The sequence below is a fragment of the Narcine bancroftii genome, chromosome 6 (genome assembly GCF_036971445.1).
Source record: "Narcine bancroftii isolate sNarBan1 chromosome 6, sNarBan1.hap1, whole genome shotgun sequence".
Taxonomy (NCBI): domain Eukaryota; kingdom Metazoa; phylum Chordata; class Chondrichthyes; order Torpediniformes; family Narcinidae; genus Narcine; species Narcine bancroftii.
Window position 1 is genome coordinate 170,195,313 of NC_091474.1, and position 22,984 is coordinate 170,218,296.

Consider the following 22,984-nt stretch of genomic DNA (forward strand, 5'->3'; position numbering starts at 1 on the left):
GATTTTTAATGTAAATTATTTATCACTAATGTTTGACTCACCAGTCTATATCACCTAATTATCCTTGCTGCTTGACTTGAACAAACATATCACATGTATTGTCCTCCAGTCATCTGACATCCTTCCATGGTGAGGGAAGATTTGAAACTTCCTGCCAAGCCCTTACTTGGCATGGCAGCCCTGGAAAATGACTTTTAAACCCACAAGGACATCTCATATCTCCTTATTTTTATTGTTAATTCATTCTAGATTTCTACAACTTCCTTATTAAATTATTCAACTACAATTTCCTTCTCCTTCATGAGTACAAATCAGAAGAATTATTTACGACATCACTTATCTCCTTTGTTTCCTTTTTGGATCCTTATGGAATGCCAGCCTACCCTCTTGCCCTTAATATTCAAAAGATGCTTCAGGAATTTCCTTAATCTTGTCTATATATATCCTATTTGCCTTCCTCATTAATTTGTTAATTACCCCCCCCCCCATCTAAACATTTTATACTCCTATGAGCCTCTTCTGTTTTCATTTCTATGAAGTACTCATAGCAATCTTTTTTTTCTTTATTCAGAAGATTAGAAAAAAATCAGTTCAGTTCTTTGAGCTGCTGGCAGTGTAATGGTTAAGATAATTCTATGTTGGAGTTAACTTTCTCCAAGGGAACAGAAATCAAAAACCTAAATCATTTTCTGTTTGCGACTGTGTTTTCCCGGTTTATGAAGTAGATGCTAGTTCCTGCAAAGCAATTACTTTTCCCCCAGGGTAACATGTTAAACAAATCACCTGCTGTTTAACATATTGCAGGAATCCAGCTGTTTCAAGAATATAGTACATTTATAGAATATGACTAAACTAATAACATATTGTGCAGCTTTTTGTGATAACAGAATGTTAAAAAAAAATGTAGAACAATCTCACTGGTATTTCTCTACAATTTATGATTCAATAAACTCCTTCTGACAAGTGGCAAACTCCTCTAATGAATAAGCTTATTTCTTTGGGATGACGTAGTGGTTAGTCCAGTGCTTTTACAGCACCAGTTACCAAGGTTCAAATTCAGTACTGTCTGTAAGGAGTTTGTATGTTGTCCCCATGACCTGCGTGGGTTTCTTCTTCCCACATTTCAAATTCATGCAGGATTAGTAGATTAATTGGTCATTTGGGTGGCACAGGCTTGTAAGACAGATGGGCCAGTTACTGTGCATCTCTAGATTAAATTATTTTAATTAATAGATTAACTTTGATTTTTTTTTTCATTTTTATTCCAATTGCTAAACTAATGCAAAATATGACAAACTGAATTGTGTTTCTATTACTGAGATCAATTGCACTATTCACTTACTGCAGATTGAGGTCGAGGAGATGGATTGGAATGGAATGAGGATAATGATAAAGATTATAATAAGTTTCTTATCATATTCACTATATATATTCACCAAAATTCTTACTTGCTATGGGTACTTTGCATTAAAAAATTACAACAAAAAAGTACACTTAATTGTGTTAAAAGAGAAAATAAATGCAAAAGAACATATAGATAATAAATATTTACAGTTATCTTAGTGTAAAAAGAGAATGAGAAGTCATGCAGACAATACATCTGTAATATCAGAGCAGCCCCCAATTAATGTTATAAAGAGGCTCAGGAATGAAGCTGTTGGAATGAAGCTGTTCATGAACCAAGAGGTTCTGGTTGTAGAGCTTCTGTACCTTCTGCATGAAGGTAGTGATGAGAAGAGGTCGTGACCAGAGTGGTGGTTTCCTTTATGATGTTGGCTGCCTTCTTGAGGTGGCGTGTCACATAGATTCATTCACTGGATGGGAGGTCAGAGTCTGAGATGGACCTGACTATATTCGCTACCTTCTGCAGATTTCTGCATTCTTGGCCAGTCAAATTCCCAAACCAGATAGTGATTGCAACCATCAGTAGATTTTCCAGGGTGCACCTGTAAAGGTTTGATAGAGTATTCCACAACGTCAACTCCCTGACGCCTTAGTCATAGTTGGCTTGATGTGCTGGTTCCAGGAAAGGCCTTCTGAAATATGGACTCCCAACAACTTGAAGGTTCTAACCTGTCTATTTGTCTCATCAGTGTGGACAGGTGTGTGTCCCTTTGCCTCTCCTTCCTAAAATCAACAATGAGTTCCTTGTTCTTAGTGAAAGTGAGAGCAAGATTGCTGTTTTGGAACTATCCAGTTTCTCAATCTCCATTCTGTATTCTGATTCATAATTTATCATTATTCAGCCAGAAAAAGTGAATGTGTAGATAATGCTGGAGCTAGACTATGAAGTCATAAGTGCCCAGGGAGTAGAGCAGGGGACGAACCACGCACCCTTGAGATGCCTCTGTGTTGATGGTCAGTGTGAAGGAGCTGATGTAGTCAATTGATACTGATTTGGTCCTGCTGATGTGGAAGTCAAGGGTCAAATTAAAGAGGGATGAACAGAGTACAGGGTCTTTTAGTTTGCTCAGAAGCATTCAAATTCTCAATGCTATTCCATAACTGCCTGCTGAATGATTAAAAAATGTTGCATTAGTTTCACTATTATTAGGTATCAGCCTCTGAGATTAACTTTTTAATAAAATTGTCCATCATTCCATATTCTGAGGATGAAAAATAAGTAAACTATCACAGTCATCTCACAGGCTTAAACACCTTAAGAATAAACCAACAGAAAATAGAAGTGAAGTTATAATTCAAGACACAATGAAACTGTTGAGCTATCCAGTTCTTAAGATATTGAGGAACAAAGATGTTTGCCTACATCCAGATAACTCTGAGCCCTTCTGTCATCACTTGCTCTGGGGTGGCTTCACTTTCTTTGCCAGATATATCTGGTACAGTTCACATAAATGCAATCAAAACCAATGCTTAAGAACTCTGGGCAGGGCATCTGAAAGTAGGTCCTCTATTCTCTTGTCATGGGAGAGATGCTGGTGGTAGGAGTCAAGCCCATCACACTCATTCCATAGTAGAATTTCCAGAAAGAATAGCCAGTTATGGAATATGTCCAGGATTGTGGAATAAAGGAATTCTAATCCTAATCCCATTCTTCTTCTCGCTCTTCCAAAAGCTTCAAATGAGAAATTAAAATTAAATGTTTCGGGTGGATGTTTAATCAAGTCCCAACTGAGAGATGGCATCAGAATCTATTATTACCAAAGTGCATTTATCAGAGATAAAGTGTGTTTAATATCAGCATATTCTCTAATTTGATGAATAATATTAGTCATATTTTTATCAAATTTCATGTCAATTATCATTCATCAGTACTGATTGTACATATCTAATTTATTGATTGAACCTTTCCAATCAAATCCAATCAACAAGATGTTTCTCTGCCAAAGTGGGACACATTTTCAAACAGTGAAAATATCCAACAGATTTTATTATGTTTTCTGCAAACATTTTCCATTGCTATGAAATAACAAATATTCTTTGAACCTGAGAATATTTTTTTCAATCCAGCAAAATTATAATCTTTATTTTTGTAAGAGACTGATCAAAAATCCTTTGAGAAGAATTAGATTTATTGCAACGCAAGATTAAAGGATCAGAACCTTCAGTTTGTTCACAGAATTCATGCTTTAAAAAGACTGGTTTAGGGTACGAGATGCAAAGCATTTTTACATACTTTATATTGAAATAAAAGCAGATGAGAGAAAATTAACCCACAACAGCTGTTGCATTTGAAATGGATGTTAAATTTAGAACCGATTTAACTTGTTTGGCTCAATAATACCTTTTAAATATTTGAACCAAAATTACATGCATTTTGACTTGAATCTCCATAGGCCTCCTATCGTGTGCCACAAATCTCCTCCAGGTTCTACACAGGATAAAATAGATCTATTTGAAGAATGGTGACATGAACAATTTAACCCAATTAATTCATACTCCAACAGCACCTTTTCAGATTATATTACATATTTATAGATAAGTATGGAAGAAATGGTGGTAATGCAAACAGAAATCCCACATACACAAAGCATTCAGTCTGGAGTAATAATGACCTGAGGCAGCATAGCGAGGAACAAACTGAATGAAGCAAACATAAGTAAATCACAATCCCCCTCTCTCTGTTTGCCCCAATGAATGAGAGAATGTACTGGAAAAATAAGATCAGAAGCAGCAATCCAAGCTTCAATGATAAATAACCATGAGATTGGCACTTCAGATATTTATAATTATCATTTTCATCTAAGTTCATGATATAAAATAAATTGTTTATAATTCAGTTTGATTTCATGTTAGTTTTTTTTTGATGGGTTTACTCCCCCAGCTCCAATTGGGATCTTTGTTTTGTGTGATGCTGCCTTAGTAGGAGTAAATTTCACAGCTTCATTGAGACCTAATCAGCAGTTAATTATGATTTGCGTAATTCAACAAGTTGTGTTAATAGGTAGCAGTATAACAAGAGGCATACATTGTTATGGCATTTATTGCACCAACATTCGACTTGCCTTCAGGCAGGATGAATGTTCCTTTTCAAGTCCTTCAATATAGCTTCTATTTAAAACAACATCCACAGGTATAATATGTCTCAGACCAAGTTTCATTGCTGTAGTCTTTTTTAAAAAACTTTGTAAAGCCTATCCTGGACTAAGGGCAACCACAATAAAGTTATTAATGTGTCACAAAGCATTAACTGAACAGCACAGACATGATTTAAAAGAGGGTACAGAATGGCAGCTAAATTTTTGTAAAGAACACAGCTATGTTAATGCTGCCTGTCTAAAATCACAACATAGACAAATTAGATACTTAGCATGCATCAGATTTGTGTTCTGCACTACATACATTGAAAAAAGTAAATAACTCAAAGTTGATGTCACATTTTATTTCAGGATGCCAGCATTACCATTTATTTCCTATCCAAAATTGCATTTGAGAAGCTGGTGATGAGTCAGCTTCCAGAATCCATTCAGTGGTTCTTCAGAGAGTGATGTCAGAGAATGTTAATACAAGTTCCAGGATTTAGACTGTATCATTGAATGAACAGAGGTATATTCCTGAGTCAGGAAAGTAGTTTCTCTTTGTATGTGCTTGCTGCACTTCTCTTGCTTTGAAGTGGAGGGTCTTAGGTTTGGGAAGTGCTGATGGAATTACTTAAGCGGTGTGTTTTATTCATGGTGCACTCCAGCTTTGTGAGGTTTTTCAGTTGGTTGTTTTTCCAGACTCTTTTGTGTAGTCTTCCAAAGGCACTATTTGCCTTGGCGAGTCTGTTGTCTATCTCATTGTCGATCCTTGCATCTGATGAAATGGTGCAGCCGAGATAGGTAAACTGGTTGACCGTTTTGAGTTTTGTGTGCCCGATGGAGATGTGGGGGGGCTGGTAGTCATGGTGGGGAGCTGGCTGATGGAGGACCTCAGTTTTCTTCAGGCTGACTTCCAGGCCAAACATTTTGGCAGTTTCCGCAAAGCAGGACGTCAAGCGCTGAAGAGCTGGCTCTGAATGGGCAACTAAAGCGGCATCATCTGCAAAGAGTAGTTCTCGGACAAGTTTCTCTTGTGTCTTGGTGTGAGCTTGCAGGCGCCTCAGATTGAAGAGACTGCCATCCGTGCGGTACCGGATGTAAACAGCGTCTTCATTGTTGGGGTCTTTCATGGCTTGGTTCAGCATCATGCTGAAGAAGATTGAAAAGAGGGTTGGTGCGAGAACACAGCCTTGCTTCACGCCATTGTTAATGGAGAAGGGTTCAGAGAGCTCATTGCTGTATCTGACCCGACCTTGTTGGTTTTCGTGCAGTTGGATAATCATGTTGAGGAACTTTGGGGGACATCCGATGTGCTCTAGTATTTGCCAAAGCCCTTTCCTGCTCACGGTGTCGAAGGCTTTGGTGAGGTCAACAAAGGTGATGTAGAGTCCTTTGTTTTGTTCTCTGCACTTTTCTTGGAGCTGTCTGAGGGCAAAGACCATGTCAGTGGTTCCTCTGTTTGCGCGAAAGCCGCACTGTGATTCTGGGAGAATATTCTCGGCGACACTAGGTATTATTCTATTTAGTAGAATCCTAGCGAAGATTTTGCCTGCAACTGAAAAACCTCACAAAGATAAGCGTATACAGAGCCGTTGTCATACCCACACTCCTGTTCGGCTCCGAATCATGGGTCCTCTACCGGCACCACCTACGGCTCCTAGAACGCTTCCACCAGCGTTGTCTCCGCTCCATCCTCAACATCCATTGGAGCGCTTACACCCCTAACGTCGAAGTACTCGAGATGGCAGAGGTCGACAGCATCGAGTCCACGCTGCTGAAGATCCAGCTGCGCTGGATGGGTCACGTCTCCAGAATGGAGGACCATCGCCTTCCCAAGATCGTGTTATATGGCGAGCTCTCCACCGGCCACCGTGACAGAGGTGCACCAAAGAAAAGGTACAAGGACTGCCTAAAGAAATCTCTTGGTGCCTGCCACATTGACCACCGCCAGTGGGCTGATAACGCCTCAAACCGTGCATCTTGGCGCCTCACAGTTTGGCGGGCAGCAACCTCCTTTGAAGAAGACCGCAGAGCCCACCTCACTGACAAAAGGCAAAGGAGGAAAAACCCAACACCCAACCCCAACCAACCAATTTTCCCTTGCAACCGCTGCAATCGTGTCTGCCTGTCCCGCATCGGACTTGTCAGCCACAAACGAGCCTGCAGCTGACGTGGACTTTTTACCCCCCTCCATAAATCTTCGTCCGCGAAGCCAAGCCAAAGAAAACTCCAGCTATGGTACATCAGTGGTGGAGCTGAGGAATGTCTAGGACGAAGGATATGTGCCAATCAAGTTAGCCACTTTTTCCTGGACGTTGTCAAGCATCTTCAATGTGACTAACACTATGCTTGTCCTGGCAAGTGAGAGCATTCCATTCCAGTGCCCTCCATAACATTTGGGACAAAGACACTTTTCCCTTATTTCCCCCTGCACTTTGTAATTTAAATTTGTAATTCAAAAATTCACATGCATTTGCATTTAAAGTTCACATTTTGGTTTGACCACATAGAAATTACAGCACCTTTTATTTAGAGTCCCATCATTTCAGGACACCATAATGTTTGGAACATTTGGCTTCACAGCTGTTTATGAGTTCTCAGGTATGTTTAATTGCTTCACTTGTGCAGATAGAAGAGAGCTTGGCTTGCTTCTAAGCTTTTGATCACTTTAGTTTGTAGTTGCCATTTTTCAACATGAGGTCCAGAGTTGTGTCCATCAAAGTCAAAGAAGCCATTATGAGACTGAAACACAATAATAAAACAGTAAGGGACATCGTCCAAACCTTAGAATTAACAAAATCAATTACTTGTGTCATCATTAAGAAGAAAGAGCGTACTGGTGAGCTCAGTAATCACAAAGGGAGTGGTATTCCAAGGAAGACTTCCACTGCTTTTTTAAATTTAGACATACAGCACGTTAACAGGCCATTAAGGCCCACGAGTCTGTGCTGACTAAGTTGTATCCAATTAACCCACACCCCTGCTATGTTTTAAAGAGTGGGAGGAAACTGGAGCCTTTGGGGAAAACCACACAGACATGGGGAAAATGTACCAACTCCATACAGTGTTGGATTTGAATCCCAGTGCTGACTGCTGGCACTGTAAAGGTGTTGCACTAACCACTACACCAAGCATGCCACCATGCCGTGCTGATGACAGAATTTTAATCATATTCAAAAGTCCCCAAACTTATGTCTGACAGATCAGAAGCACTCCTCAGGAGGCAGGTGTGAATATGTTAATCACTACTGTCTGCAGAATACTTAATAAAAATATAGAGGCTACACAGAGGAACTACATAAAGGCAGATCCTTTGCACCTGCACTCTTTGCTCTTGCCATCACTCTGATGCAGGTTAATTTTGGTCTCATCTATCCACAAAACCTTTATCTAGAATTCTGAAGACTTAAATACTTTTTGGTAAACTCTACTCTGGCCATCCTTTCTGTGGCTAACTCGTGGTGCAATGTAGTATCTGTGTTTCCTGAAGATTTCTGCAGACAATAGTCATTGACACGTCCACACCTGCCTCCTGAAGAGTGTTTCTGATCGGTCAGACATACATTTGGAGATTTTTCTTCATTTGATGAGAAATTCTTCTGTCATCAGCAGTGGAGGTCTTCCTTTGCCTACCAGTTCCTTTGCAATTACTGAGATCACCAGTATTCTCCTTCTTTCTTTCTTCTTTGGCTTTGCTTCACAGACGAAGATTTATGGAGGGGTAATGTCCACATCTGCTGCAGGCTCGTTGGTGACTGACAAGTCCAATGTGGGACAGGCAGGCACCGTTGCAGCGGTTGCAAGGGAAAATTGGTTGGTTGGGGTTGGGTTTTTCCTCCTTTGTCTTTTGTCAGTGAGGTGGGCTCTGCGGTCTTCTTCAAAGGAGGTTGCTGCCCGCCGAACTGTGAGGCGCCAAGATGCACGGTTGGAGGCAAGATCAGCCCACTGCCGGTGGTCAATGTGGCAGGCACCAAGAGATTTCTTTAGGCAGTCCTTGTACCTCTTCTTTGGTGCACCTGTCTCGGTGGCCAGTGGAGAGCTCACCATAGAACACGATCTTGGGAAGGCGATGGTCCTCCATTCTGGAGACGTGACCCACCCAGCGCAGACCTGATCTAAAGGCTGCAATAAGAATCCAGTGCCACTCAGTCCCTGAATGGCATTGTTTCAATGCTGAAGTTTTGGCCACCATTGTCAACTTCAAGAATCTAAGATCACTATGGAACGAACTATCCATTTACATGTGCAAATTGGAAACCAGTAATCAGACAGGCAAGGAAAAGATACTGATGTGTACTGTGAGCAACCCTTTCAGACTTCTGTTGTTTTTTGTATACTAGGTGGATGTTCTTAATTATAATTAGTTCATGAGATTAAATGACCAACAGCAAATCATTTCCCTGTATTTAGGAAGAGGATATGGAAAATATAAAACATAAGAAATTATATCCAATTTGTATGCAGGAAAATGCCTTAAATATTCTACTCTGCGACTGTGTTCTTTGAAAGAGGTTCAAATAGTACTAGTGAGGTGACTCTGTCTACCCACCACTGGTACCCCTCATTCCCACTGGCATGACTCAATAAAGATTGTGTTTTGGAATTTGTGGTTTGTTACTGTAGCTTTTTGTACGCTGACAGAAGTGTGACTTTAACAGTATCTTTATCAATCTATACCAATTTTCATTTCCAAAACCTTTTTTGGCTCATTGGATTTGATTATATCTTCCTACATATGGCAAAAAAAACTCCCCCATTTAAATGAAGCTAATTTTCAAAAAGCTATAAGGAATGGTAGATTGGCGTTTCCTAATTTTAGATTTTATTACTGGGCAGTGAATATACATAATTTGCTTCTTTTATTACACTTCGATGATCCACTTGACTGCCCTCCATGGGTAGAAATGGACTGAATTTTACTAAAAGTACTTATATTGGCAATTTTTTAAGTCTTTTTTATCTTCTTTATATAAATTAACTGATAATCCAATAATTAGACAGTTTGAGAATATGGGCACAATTTAGAAGGTTTTTCTTGCCAGCCATATTATATCTAATCATCTTTTTCAACCTTCTTTATGAAATAATGTCTTTAGTGAATGGCAAAGATTGAGTATTAAATGTTTTAAAGACCTTTTTGCTTCCTTTGAACAATTTAAAAAAAAATATTTACAAGGTAGACATTATGTTCAATCTCAGATCCCTGACTTTCATTTCTGAGGCAAGCATTCTTAATATATTTTTTGATATACAACTTTCTCATAAAGGTTTAATATCTCATTGATAATAATTTGCTTCATTTAAGGATAGCCTCATTAGTTAAAATCAGGAACGATTGGGAACAGGATTTGAATCTTTGATTTTCAGATGAGGTTTGGGACTCTATTTGTAATTTGATTAATATGACCTCCCTTTGTGCACGACATTGCTTGTTACAATTTAAAGTGGTCCGTAGAGTACACGTCTAAAGTTAAATTGTCTCATTTTTATTCAGATATAAATCCTCTATGTGACAAATATAAAATGGTGATGCCTCTTTGGTTCACATGTTCTGGTCATATCCTAGGTTAGAAAAATTTTGCAGATTTCTTTCAAACATTATCAATTATTCTCAAGATCAAATTAGAACTTTGCCCTTAATTGCTCTATTCAAATTATTTCAAGATGTTGATGTCTTACTAACTCAAAACCAAATTTTATCTTTTACTTCGTTGATAGCCAAACGAGCAATTTTGATTAAATGGAAAGAAAATACTCCACCTACACATACATACAATTATTAAATGATATTATGTCTTGTTTAATTTTATTTAAAAAATTAGATATTCCATTAAAAAATCAAATATTAACTTTCAAAAGACATGGGGCCCATTTATAGATTATTATCATAACCTAAAGAATTGTTGTTCTGAAGCTTTGGTGCTGTGCATCTCCAGGTTGTTGTCACTTGATTCCTACATGTTTGTTTTTAACCTTGCTAGTGGTAGGGGTTTTTTAATTTCAAGGTTTTAAATTTTTTTCTTATCTTTTGAAACGTACATTACAATATACGACTGTACTGTTCAATTTTGCATAATATAAACATTAAATATTTTTAAAAAGAAAATAGATAAATAGTTCTGTCACAGTGTATAACCATTATTTTTAGCTCCAGTCATCCACCAGTCAAGGCTAAAGTAGAGCCAAAAACAACATAACTATGCTACTTCCATAACATCTATTTGAGACCAAACCAGACTGTCTCTGTCATTGTCTGAAGTAAAGTCTAAATATAAACATCAAACTTGCATCAGCTCCTTGATTTCTTCAGATTTTAGGTCAGGACAATTGTTGAGAAGTCAGCTAGGTGGGGACTTCTTGTCCAAATGTTTGATGAATATTTATAGCAGTAAAATTTTGTGACAGATTGCATCATATGTTATATTGTACGTAGATATGTTTTTGAAGGAGATAGATTGTAGGGATAGTGTAGGTCACAAACACTTCACAAAACAAATCTCATTTAAAATGCAAGAACTTTGCTGAAAGTGAGTCATGCAGGCACCGAGAGCCTTTGCAAAGATAATAAAACAAGGAGACTGCTTTTCTAAAGAATTTCAAAAGCAGGTATAAATGGATTTTTGTTTTGAAAGCAACTGATGAACAGACTCAGAAGTTTGGTCCAGTGCTGTAATTTGTCTGAATGCAGTTTGCTGTTCTAAGGTCATGTAGTTTTGCAAGGAGAGAGAGAGAGAGAACTGATTTCTGCAGTCATGGCAAGCTGGCAGCTTGTTGAAACCCCATTTTGAAGACAAGTTCTGAGTTCAGCCTGTTGAAAACCCTTGTGGTCCATACAAGGGGAAATGGCAGGCTAGAGTGTTTCTCCCGAAATAAGGGAACCAAAAGGAACTCTCTGGTAACCTGAAGAGGTTATCATTTGGAAAACCCTGATGGGGCAAGTTTCTTCAGCAAGACACTGAAGTGGCTGATCAGAGGGAATTAGTTTGTGTGTGTCCAACAAGCAACGAACCTCTCTCTGAAATCAACGAGAACCATCCTGAGTGTTAACCAATTACTTTTAAACACTAGAGCTTGGTGAAAATTCATAAATGTTAAATTCTATACACAGTACAAGAATTGCCTGATACCAGTGAACTTGGAGGAGTGAGAAGTGAGATTGGACTGTGAATCAAATAACTTTTCTGAACTTAAACACATTACATACACGTGCGCTTAGAATTAGAAGGGGGTTACATTAGGTTAAGTTAATAGTAATGTTAAAGTTTGATCCTGTTTTTATGTTTAAAGTAAATTAAAAGTGACTTTTAAGTAACCACTTGTCTTGGTGAATTTCTATTGCTGCTGGGTTTTGGGATCCTTTGGGCCCATAACAAGTTGAACAAACAATATTTGTCTGGATTTAAGATGAAATGAGAAATAAATTAATATTTATGTCAAGTAGATCAGTAAAAATTGTTTAAATCACCCACCAGGCTGCCTAATCAGTAAGGAAGTATCCATTAGAATACTACCATTGACCAGAGAAATAAACAATAATAATTCACATGGTTAACAACAATCAAATTTGTTTTCAGAGTTCAACTTTGATGTTTTCTTGGTATTTGATTCTAAATGATGTACAAAGACATTTGCAAATACCAGTTTTAATAAATCCCATTGCAAATGTAATGCAATTAAAATACTCAATGCTTTTTACGTCATTTCTTCACATTATTTTGTCAAATAAGTCTTTTCTTTGAATCACAAAACAGTTCACTGGATTTTTGTTTTCTTTGTGGTTGGTACTTGTATGGCTGACTGCCAGGCCAGGGTGGATTATTGCTGCTGATCTCCTGTGCCTTCTGGCCGAGTCTCAATACCAATCAAAAACTGCAGAGTATTAAACACTCCCCTGAAGATTATTGGGTGGTAGTGATCCAATGGCCAACATCATTTTAGACCTCACAAATCCCACAAAGGAAGCTTTGAGGCATAATTTTACAACTTAAAGTTCACTCAAAGTGGTGACTAGGTAGATAGGGTGGTGATGAAGCCCTCGTGGCACACTTGCCTTCATTGGTAAGAGCAGTGAGTGTTATAGCTATAGGTTGATAAGGTCACATTTGGAATACTGTGTAGCTCTGGTCCTTTTCATTGAGCTTCTGAATGGTGCAAAAGAACATCATGAGGATGTCACTGGGACTTGAAGTCTTGAGTTATAAAGAGATACTGGATAGGCTAGGATTTCTTTTCCTTGGATTGGAGGAAGCTGAGGGTTGACTATTTTGAGATCCACAAAATCATCAGGGTCATAGATAAAATGCATAATCACAGTCTTTTCCTCACATTAGAAGAGTCTAAAACTAAAGGGCATTTGTTAAAGAGGAGATGGGGAGATTTAAAAGGATACTGAAAGGGAACTTTGTCATCGAGAGGGTGGTGGGTATAGGGGACAAGCTGCCAGAGGAAGTGTAGAGGTTAGTCAAATTTTGACATTTTTAAAAAAACATTTGGACAAGGGCATGGAGAGAAAAAGGTTATAGGAATACAAACCATGCACAGGCAAATGGGATTGGTTCAGACGGGCAGCTTGGTTAACATGGGTGAGTTGGGCTGAAGGGAGTATTTCCATCCATACAGCTTGCTTCTTGCTTCTTCTGGGGATCCTCACAGAAATTCAGAAGGCAGCTCTTGAAGCTGTGCCTCTGCTCCACCACTTAGTTCTTGTTTGGATGGATCAGAAGGAAGGTTTAAATATTCCTTTGATGTAGATGTTGTAGGCATCAGCATTTAGCTACAACTGAGAAATCAAAATCTTCTCATTCTCTCTTTGGCTTGGCTTCGTGGACGAAGATTTATGGAGGGGTATGTCCACGTCTGCTGCAGGCTCGTTGGTGACTGACAAGTCCGATGCGGGACAGGCAGGCACGGTTGCAGCGGTTGCAAGGGAAAATTGGTTGGTTGGGGTTGGGTGTTGGGTTTTTCCTCCTTTGTCTTTTGTCAGTGAGGTGGGCTCTGCGGTCTTCTTCAAAGGAGGTTGTTGCCCACCGAACTGTAAGGCGCCAAGATGCACGGTTGGAGGCAAGATCAGCCCACTGGTGGTGGTCAATGTGGCAGGCACCAAGAGATTTCTTTAAGCAGTCCTTATACCTCTTCTTTGGTGCACCTCTGTCACGGAGGCCAGTGGAGAGCTCGCCATATAACACGATCTTGGGAAGGCGATGGTTCTCCATTTTGGAGACGTGACCTACCCACCACAGTTGGGTCTTCAGCAGCATGGATTAGATGCTTGCGGATTCTGCCAGCTCGAGTACTTCGATGTTGGTGATGAAGTCATTCCAATGAATGTTGAGGATGGAGCGGAGACAGTGCTGATGGAAGCGTTCTAGGAGCCGTAGGTGATGCCGGTAGAGGACCCATGATTCGGAGCCGAACAGAAGCGTGGGTATGACAACAGCTCTTTGTGTGTTTCTTCAAGTGGTTGTTTTTCCAGACTCTTGTGTAGTCTTCCAAAGGTGCTATTTGCCTTGGCGAGTCTGTTGTCCATCTCTTTGTCGATCCTTGCATCAGATGAAATGGTGCAGCCGAGGTAGGTGAACTGGTTGACCGTTTTGAGTTCTAATAGGTTAAATGAATGTTTAACCTGGCATTTTTCAAAAGGTTCCCCCACCCCTTTCATGGATTAATGATTTATTAATGGTATATAATGTGGCTTGGTACAATCTACCTCTGTGTGTGGCTCAACTTCCTCTTGTGGCCTGTAGAAGTGATTACCCTCATTGCATAGGACAAGGAATGATAAAGGGCATACTTTGAACTCAGAAGTGTGTGCCTTTAACTAACTTTTCAAAGCAATAAGGAAATTAAATCAGCACATTTACTTTTCACATATGGTAACATTATTCTGACTTTGAGACTTCACAATAATTGTAGTAATCAAGAAGGACAACATTGTAAAATTAGCCAGTTCTTTTATAAGAACTCATGGAAATGTAGCTGCAATTTGGCTACTTTTTCTGCAAACAAAATTGGATATTTTTCTGATACAATTTGCTCTGCCAGAGCAGTCGGTGAATACTGTGTATTTTATTATCCCTTCACTTTTCTCTACTATTTAAGTCTCAGTCGCATATCCAAGCGATCCGACAGATGTGAAGTGGGCATTTTTTAAAATACATCTTTCTGGGCTAGTCTTATTCTACATATTGAACAAAGACACTGCCTTGCTTTTCATGCACTACGATTTTTATTTTATTGTAAGGAGTTTATAATATGAATGTCTACATTATAACGCTGCTGCAAACACAGAATTTCATGACTCGTTCATGACAATAAATCCTGATCAACCGAAAGGAAAGAAAACGAGCTTATAGAAATCTGTCCCATCCCTTGACCTGTGGTAATGACATGTTGACTAAAGCCTAAACACAAGTATGGGAATTTACAAGTCAGAGCAGCATTCTTATCATTTGTCAGGAAACCAGCCACCTGTCCTTTATGTTAACATTTTTTCTCCAGTTCTCCAAAATAGAAGTGCAACTAAAATTGAATAGCAGACAGAACAATCTATAATTGCATTGTTTTTTTTAAACTCTAATCATTTGTAATTCTATTACTGTAAGGCCCACTATAATGTTGTCTGTGCCGTGGAGGCATTTTACTTTGTTTTGGCAAAATGAATAATTTATAGCAGCAATTTTAATTGACCAGCTATATGCTTATGTTTTGAACTCTCTCACCTGCTTTCAGCTGAACATTTGCTATATGTCCCTCAAGGAGACAATCTGGCTGGGAGAAAGACTATTGATTTGGAATGAAACATGAAGAAAGCTCTTTTCCTATTGGGGGGGGGGGGGGGGTGGGGAGGAAGACTTATTTTAATGTCTTTCTGTATTTGAACCACAAGCAGTTAGAGCTTTTTAATTTTTTTTAAAGCAGAATATAGATTGAAAGAGGATTTATCATTATTATTTTGCTAATTTAAGGAATTGAACCACATCTAAGGGCTTTAGCTCATTAAAAATTTCATGGAAACAGTTCAATGAAAACGTTTCCATATGCCTTTCGAATTCATTCTATTCCCTCTGAAGGGGTCCCAACTCGCACTCACTGGAAACATTTCAGAGAACATATCTGAGAAATAGTTCCTGATCAGTGATATACTGGTCACAATACTCTATGGTACAACTTGTGTGGGCTTCTTAAACACATGGCTTATTTTCCCCTTTGGACTTTGAAGAGAGAATTTTAAAATGACTGCAAAATGTTTTTTTAAAGATATTGTTGTGTCTGCTAATTGTTTTGTGGTATAAAAAAAATCCTGATTAAAGTATTCTTTAATTCATCCTTTGAATTTTAAGTGAGCAATCCAGTCTAGAAAGTTTCAAGTTCTACTCAGTGTAAAGTTAGTTCCCTTTAAAGAAACATTACCTTAACAAGTTTCTATTCATATAAACATCTTCAACCTAATGAAATGTTCCAAGATGACTCACATAAAAATCAAACAAACTTTGATGAAAAGGTACATTTTGGAACAAGTAACCAAAAGTTTTAAGGACAATCTTGAACAAGAAAGAGATAGATGCTAAGGTTTACAGAAGAAATTCCAGGACAAAGGTACCTTAAGGAAAGCTGATACCAGAGTTACTTTGATAGATTTATATTACAGGCCTTCCAATAGCCACCAAGGGATAGAGAAACTGATATGTAGACAGATTATGTCCTAGTGGGAAATTTTCATCTTTGCAATATTAACTGGATAACCTTGATCCCCAAGGTTAAGATGGGCAGAACTTTACATTCTGCATGCAGATAGTCAAACCATTGTGGACCTCGTTCTGAGAATTGAGCATGTTCAGAGTTTCAGTGGGAGAGCATTTTGGGAATAGTGATCACAATTCCTTAAATTTCAAAATAGTTATGAATTAGGATAAGTCAGGGCATCATAAGAAAATACTAAATTGGGAAAGAGCAAATTAAGATGGTATTAGTCAGAAGCTAGGGGTAGTTAATTGTGAGCATCTGTTTTTGGGCAACTGACATGAGGATTGTTTAAAGACAAGCTAATCCCAGTCCAGGACTGACAGGTTATAATAAGGAGACAAGAGAGGGATGGCAGAGTAAGATAATGTTAGATGACAATAGAGGAGATACATCCAATCAAAAAGGCTTTTATAAAGTGTAGAATCTAAAATCAGATAAGACCTTGGAGGAATGAAAGGACTGCAGGAAAGAGCTCAAGTGGGGCATTAGCAAGACCAAAAGGAGCCATAAAATGTCCTTGGCAAGCAGGATTAAAGAGAATCTCAAGGTATTTTATACTTACATTAAAAACAAGAGAATGACTAGGGAAGCCCTTCAGGACAAAGGAACAAATTTATGCTTGGAGTCAGAAGAGGTGGGTGAGGTACTCAATGAGTGCTTTGCATTGGTATTCACCAAGGGGAGGGACATGCAGGATAGTGATACGAGTGTAGATTGGAGAATGCTAATATATTATGGCATTTTAAGATCAAGAAAGAAGTGGTACTGTCTTTTGAATTAATGTGGATAAATCAGTGGGGCTTGATGAGATATATCCCAGATTAATGAGAGGCAAGTGACGAAATATCCTTATATCTTCACTAGCAACAGGCGAGGTCCTGGAGTACTGAAAAATAGCCAATTTTGTTCCTTTGTTCAAGAAGAGAAATCAGGATAATTCAGGAAATTCTAGACTGATAAACCTCATCAGTCACAGGGAAGCTACAGGAGAGGATATTTAGGGATAAAATGCAGAATAAGAACAGTCATTATTTCTTTGTATGAGACAGGCAATGTCTTACAAATACTTCTCTGAGGAAGTGGCAAAGGTAGTTGATGACAACACAGCAGTGGATAATGTCTACAAGTCTGCAGTGTAAGCTGATTCAGAATGTACATATGAAGAGGAACCATGAATAATTGACAGTTTGGATTTAAAATAGGCTAATCCATAGAAAAAAAAAGGATAGTGGTGGAGGGGTGACATTCTGGCCACAGGCCCATGGCTAATGGTATTCAACAGGGATTGGGTTGGGACCCCTGTGGTTGATTTTATATCTGGTTATATACATGTATTTATGTGCATGTATTTATGTATAATGACAGATTTAAAAAGTAGGTAGATCAGTTAGTAAGTTTGCAGTCGATGCCAGGTCACACAGACAAATCTCATGGTCACAGAGCATGCAAACTCCATGCAGGCAGTCGCCCAAGGTTGGGATTGAACCTGAGTTGCTGGAGCCTTTGCCAGCAGGCATTTTCCAGCAACAGGACTGGGGTGAGGTTGTTGCTCCCAGCTGATGCATTCACAGTCGTGGTATTAAATCCTCACCACCAGTTGCTGTGTTCGGAGCTTTCAAATCTACTCTTCCCCATGTACAAGATTGATGGAGTTGAGGATAATTATAGGACTATTAAAGAGTACAAAAGGATACAGATTAAAAATAGAAATGTGCAGAGAAATGGCAGGTGGTGTTTAATCAGGTCAAGTGGTTACTGCACTTTTGGAGGTCAAATCTAAGGAGAATAATGGTCAGATGATCTGGGGGCCGAGGTTCATGGATCTTTTAAAATGGCCAAAGTGGATAGGGTGGTAAAGAAAGCATATGGTATAGTTTGCTGCGTTGGTTGGAGCATTGAGTATTAAAGTAAGGAAGTCATGTTCCAACTATATTAAGCTTTTGTTAAGCTGCACTTGGAAATATTATGTGCCTCTCTGGTCACCCTATGATAGGAATAATGTGGAGGCTTTGGAAAGGGTACAAAAAAGGATTTACCAAGATGCTGCCAGGATTAGAGGGGATGAAGTATGGGAGTTTGGACAAAATTGGATTGTTTTCTCTGGATTGAGGGGTGACTATAAAATTAGAATATTTTTTGCAGGGTAAAAATGTTACACACTGGAGGGGATGCGTTTAAGGTGAGGGAGGGATAGTTCAAAGGAGATTTGCAGGGCAAGTTTTATTTACACAAGAGTGGTAGGTACCTGGATTGGGCTGCCAGGGTTGTGGTTGGAGCAGATATGATAGAGGTATACAAGAGGCCTCCTACATAGACACTATGTGGGAAATAGAGAGATATGTATCATGTGCAAGCAACAGAGTTTTACTTCAACCTTGGCATCATGTTCAGTGCAGGCATTTAGGCCAAATGACCATACCAGTGCTGTACTTTTCTGAGAGGAGAAATTTCAGAGGATTGAGAGGTGTAGGAACATTCTGGAAAAAAAAATGGAAGAGTTGTAATGAAGATGATGTGCTGGACCAGGATCCATTTAGTTTACAGCACAGAGATGATGGATGAAAGCCACTTGGAGTATGGGGATAAATTTAAATCATTATGATAAAAGAAAATTGATCGCAAAGGGGAAAGGTTTAGCTAGCTTCCCTGTTCCTCATCATTAGTTTGTTGCTCCTATTGGAAGAAATTGCAATTGGGCATATGGGAGTCAAATCCAGTTTAGCTCTAGTGTCCCTGCAGACAAATAGGCATTTAAGACCCACCATTTTCAGAGTGAAGCCATATGATTGGGGTGCAGCAGTCATATGGGGAATCATCATTGTCATGTAGAAATTTTAGGAAAAGGAGGTTAAGAATTCCAGGACAGTTTCCCTGCCTAAATCAGAAGTTCAAAGTTTAAAAACAAGCACTGACAATAGCATAGTTATGCATTTGCCATCTCACTGGTTCTTTTTGGTCTATTCCAGCGTCATTCTTTCTGACAGAGTTTGCTTCGAATCTGCACTGTCCGACTGAGAGACTGAACACTAGAGTTTACTGTTAAGGCTTCTTTGAAAATAATATGGAAATTGCCAGGAAAATTAGGTATATTCAAAGCGCAATAGAACGGAATACAGTATAAACACAATGCTGGAGAAATTCAGCAGGTCAAACATAGCAAAGATACATGATTAATGTTTCAGACCTGAAACGTTGATCATATATCTTGGCCCAACCCCAACCAACCAATTTTCCCCTGTAACCGCTGCAACCGTGTCTGCCTGTCCTGCATCGGACTTGTCAGCCACAATCGAGCCTGCAGCTGACGTGGACTTTTACCCCCTCCATAAATCTTCGTCCGAAGCCAAGCCAAAGAAGAAAAAGAAATAATTCAGTGTAAACTGAGCAGGCCAAGTTAAATCATCCTTTGAATGTAAACCATGACTAAGATTCAGTGTTGTAATCGCTCTCACTTTTTCTATTTGCTATGTATAGGAAAGAAATAGCCAGAATCGATTTATAGTGTTGGTAGTTTTGGCATGTTTGGAGCTATTGGGTGTGAAAGTTAAAATGGGGTTGATGAACTGCTAAACACTTTTCTTATAGGACTACTTCTAGAGTTAACAGTGGAGGAACCTCAGCATTCATGCAGCCTTACTAAATATTAAAGTGGGTTCTTGTTGCACAGAACATGAGAAGAAAGGTCCTATTAAACGTCAGAAAGAGCAGAGTAAATTGTGGGGTGAAGGACTGGAGGTCTGACTTGAATTGTTAACATAGTTCTTCTCCCCTAATAACATTCCTGCTCCTATTAAAGCAATGTAACATTGAAGTTCATTTCAGCAATTTTAATGACTCCCTTCATTGCATGCAAGTTAGGCTGCTGGCACCAAACCTCAATGAAGGTTTGGTTACAGAGCAGAATGTAAGAGGGATGTCAGTCAGCATGGCTGGCCACACCCTATACCCCCTAAGTGAAAGAATGCTGAGAATGGGCATACCAGACATACTGAAGAAAGAATTGCATTTCATACCCAAGATATCTGCTGTTGCTTAGGCACAATCTAATGAGTTGGTAGTAATGCATTTCATCCAGTTAGATGTGCAAACTTCCTTTAAAACCTCTCCAGGAATGTGTTTCAACAAATCATATATTGTACATTAACTGCAGTATAAAAAGAAACCAGTCTCTATCTAGAAAAAAAAATAGTTGAAAGTTGTTCTAAGATGGTGACCTAATTTCTGTATTTAACTAGAATTGGAGAATTGCACACGCTATATATTTACTCTCTTTCAAGTTTCTTTATCATCCGATTGAACCAGTGCAGCCCGACGAAACAGTGTTCTCCAGTTCATTGTGAAAAATAGTGCAAGCACACATAGACAAAACACACATTCAGACAAATGATATATACATGCAGTACATGTATTAAAATACATATTATTAATAAATAGTAGTCACAGGGAGTTATTTTAATAGTCACTCAGCAGCCTCAATGCACGTGGGAAGAAGCTGTTCTTCAGTGTAGTGGTTGTGGCTCGAATACTTCTATATCTCTTTCCTGATGGAGTTGACCTCATCAGCAGCAATAATGAGTTGCACCTCAGAGAAGAGGTGGAACATCTTGTGAAATGGTGCGAGAGTAGCCATCTGAGTCTCAAAGTGGACAAGATGAAGGAGATTGTCGTGAACTTCAGGAGGACCAGGAACGACCACCCTCCACTACACATCAACTCTGTAGTAGAGAGGGTGAAGAGCACCAAGATCCTTGAAGTGGGCAAGGCTACCGGCCACAATTACATCAGCCTTTTATAGGAACTCTATCAAGAACGTCCTGGCCAGCTTCATCACAGTGTGGTACGATGGCTGCAAGAAAATAGATTGGAGGTCAATCCACAGGACCATAAAAGTGGCAGAGAGGGTCATTGGAGTCTCCCTCCTTGCCATCAATGTGATCTACTGGGATGGTTGTCTGAAGAGGGTGTGCAAAATCACTGAGGATCCTTTCCACCCTGCACACTGTATCTTTCAGCTACTCCCATTGGGGAAGACATTCAAGAGTATCAGAGCCAGCACCACCAGGCTGAGGAACAGCTTCTTCCCATTGGGAAAAGGGAATGCTGAATGACCAAAGGAACTGCTCACATTAACCATCCAAGATTCATTTGTACAAAACTATTTATTTGTATAGATAAAATACTTGTCCTGGATAGGTATTATTTGTCTCTGTGTGTCTGCATGATTTGGACTGAGAACTGGAGAATGTGGTTTCGTCAGGTTGTACTCACAAAGATTAGCGTATACAGAGCCGTTGTCATACCCACACTCCTGTTCGGCTCCGAAACATGGGTCCTCTACCGGCATCACCTACGGCTCCTAGAACGCTTCCACCAGCGTTGTCTCTGCTCCATCCTCAACATTCATTGGAGCGACTTCATCACCAACATCGAAGTACTCGAGATGGCAGAGGCCGACAGCATCGAATCCACGCTGCTGAAGATCCAACTACGCTGGGTAGGTTACGTCTCCAGATTGGAGGACCATCGCCTTCCCAAGATCGTGTTATATGGCGAGCTCTCCACTGGCCACTGAGACAGAGGTGCACCAAAGAAGAGGTACAAGGACTGCCTAAAGAAATCTCTTGGTGCCTGCCACATTGACCACTGCCAGTGGGCTGATATCGCCTCAAACCGTGCATCTTGGCGCCTCCCTTGCAACCGCTGCAACCGTGTCTGCCTGTCCCGCATCGGACTTGTCAGCCACAAACGAGCCTGCAGCTGACGTGGACATTACCCCTCCATAAATCTTCGTCTGTGAAGCCAAGCCAAAGAAAGAAAGAAAGACTTGTGCAATCAGGTGACAATAAACTTGACTTGGGAGTCACTGGAAGATGCCATGTGCTGGCTGGTAGGGTCCTCACAAATTTTGCAAGCCCTCTTTAAACAATGATCCCCATAAATCAAATCGATGGGGGGAGGGGAGGGAGACCCCACTAACATGTTTATCTTCAGATATGGGCAAGCAGACTTCCATTAAAAACCTTCAGTAACCAATATATGTTATTTATAAATCCCACTCTAATGGAGTTAACAGACAATGGCTCTCTATATATTCCTAGTTGCATTGTACGTTTCCTCATGGTTGATTAGAGAAAGATTCAGAAATAGAACAATTACCTCTGAAATTCTAAATTATATTTTATTGATTCAGAATAAATAAGCTTGCAATTTTAATAAACAAGGCTGCAAGTCTTTTACACAGTTTGCATTTACAAAAAGGCACAGAGGTAGATTTAGCAGGGGAAAATGGATGATTTTTTTTAGCAGGATGCAATAATAATTGACAATAATAAACGATATGTTCTTAAACATTAGTTTTTGGGTTTTTTTTGCAAGATACATTAGCATTACATAAAGAGTTTAATCTTGAAATTTAATCAAACATATTCCCTTTGAGTTTCATGTTATTGCACAAGAATCTAAGTCTTAATGGCCAATACTCAAAAATTGCCAGATATTGTGTGAGATAATTTCAGTTAGGTTTATTTTTTGCCTGCTTGATAGACTATGTATTCCCACTGGTTCCACAAATGTTAATCATCCGAAGCAAAACAAACATCAACATTGGTTTGAGAAATGATAGTAGCTTTGCATTAGTTGTGCTAAAATTAATAAGGATTATCAAACATAATGAAACAACCTTCTCTGCTCTATTACACACGAGTTCATAACAATGATCTATTTACTATATTTGCACAAGAATTGCATAAAATTAAAGATAT

General features: G+C 39.2%; 1 protein-coding gene across 3 annotated transcripts in view; it reads left to right on the forward strand.

The window, feature by feature from the left end:
- The window catches only part of runx2a (RUNX family transcription factor 2a), a 140,227-nt gene that overhangs the window by 63,606 nt on the left and 53,637 nt on the right, over positions 1 to 22,984 (forward strand). The gene's annotated exons all lie outside the window — the stretch shown is intronic.